Genomic DNA, 1,439 nt, shown 5'->3' with positions numbered 1-1,439 from the left:
CTTGCGCCACCTGGGAGGCCCCTATTTTTGTCATTTTTACTCTGCATTTGTTAGCTAGTATTATCCTGTAAAGAACTTCATTTTCCTTGTCTTATTTTAGTATCAAAGTGTATTAATTAATATTTTATATTCATTATATTTTTTTTGCTGAAATTATCCCAAGAAGGCCAAATTGAGCTCCTTCAGATTCACTCCTATCTTTATTTCACATGTCTTCATTAGTCTTTAGATACTTCTTTGATTTCTGGACACCATAAAGTATATCAGACTCATCTTCATTTCATACTACATATGTAGAATCAGCTGGAAACCCTGCTTCCTTTTAGTGGGGAGTGGTATTTAGAAATGTAGATAAGTTTCTAAGGGAGAAATTTGAATTAAAGTAGTAATTCATACTCATAACTATTCCTATTTACTTGGTCACTTAGGTCTTTATTCAAAGGTAGGAAGGGGGAGTTTCACTATAATAATAATTTGTGAGCTATGTTTCCCTTACAAAATTGAATTTCTTGGGGGCCAGGCTAGTATCTTTTCCACTTTCATATTCAGTGTTTAGCGTTTCTGGAACAGAGGAGGCACAATAAATATTTAGTCTTAAATTGTGGGTAACTAAACTCATAAACTACTCATAATTCAAATATTTTTCTCATTTGTAGAGAATAATAAAAGGATTTGGAAAGAAGTTGTGGGGGAAATATTCATCAGCTGCTGGCTATTTATTAAATGTTTCAGAACTTGTTTCTCTTGTTGAATGGAATTATTTTGTTGGCTTCAGCATACGAATAAGCTATAATAAGATCTGAGGCTGTTTTTACTAGGTAATAGTAAGGCAGTGGGACATGACTCACTTTGAATGATTGAAGGTGACTTTCAAAGCTTTATATGTTGTTCTAGAGGTGAACTATGTAAAAGTGGTAGTTGGTCTCTTCATAGGAGACTTAGGTTTTTTTTTTTTTTTCACAGACACTTCTACTATGTTGCTTTATCACTTTTAAGTCACTTGCTCCATTTCTTTTCCTCATTTAATCTGGAAGAGTGTGACAGTATCCTAAACAAACTGAATTTAAATGTAATGAGAAAAACATGTGTTACCCTTTAATATGTAGTAATTAAATGAAAACTGTATTAGAAGCTCAGAACTTAGTCATTGTAAGTAGCAACAAAGGAAGCCTAATGTCATATCCTTGGGTTTGTTTTCATTGAAAGTAGTTGTTGTATGGCATTTTAATAAGAGTTCCAAATGAAAGGGTGGCTGCTGACTGAGTCAAGCGTGGAGACTATAATGATAATGAGACTCTAAGGTTATAGTTTTCAGTTTACTTTTAGTGGGTTTTGGCAGAAGACACTTATAAAGCAGACTTATTTATAGCCTATGTTTTGTGTGAAGGACTAGAACCTAAAAGAAAAGACTAAAATATGAAACACTGAATTTATTAAGT

This window comes from Talpa europaea (genome assembly GCF_964194135.1).
Source record: "Talpa europaea genome assembly, chromosome: 7".
Lineage (NCBI taxonomy): Eukaryota > Metazoa > Chordata > Mammalia > Eulipotyphla > Talpidae > Talpa > Talpa europaea.
Note: the sequence above shows the minus strand (reverse complement) of the source record.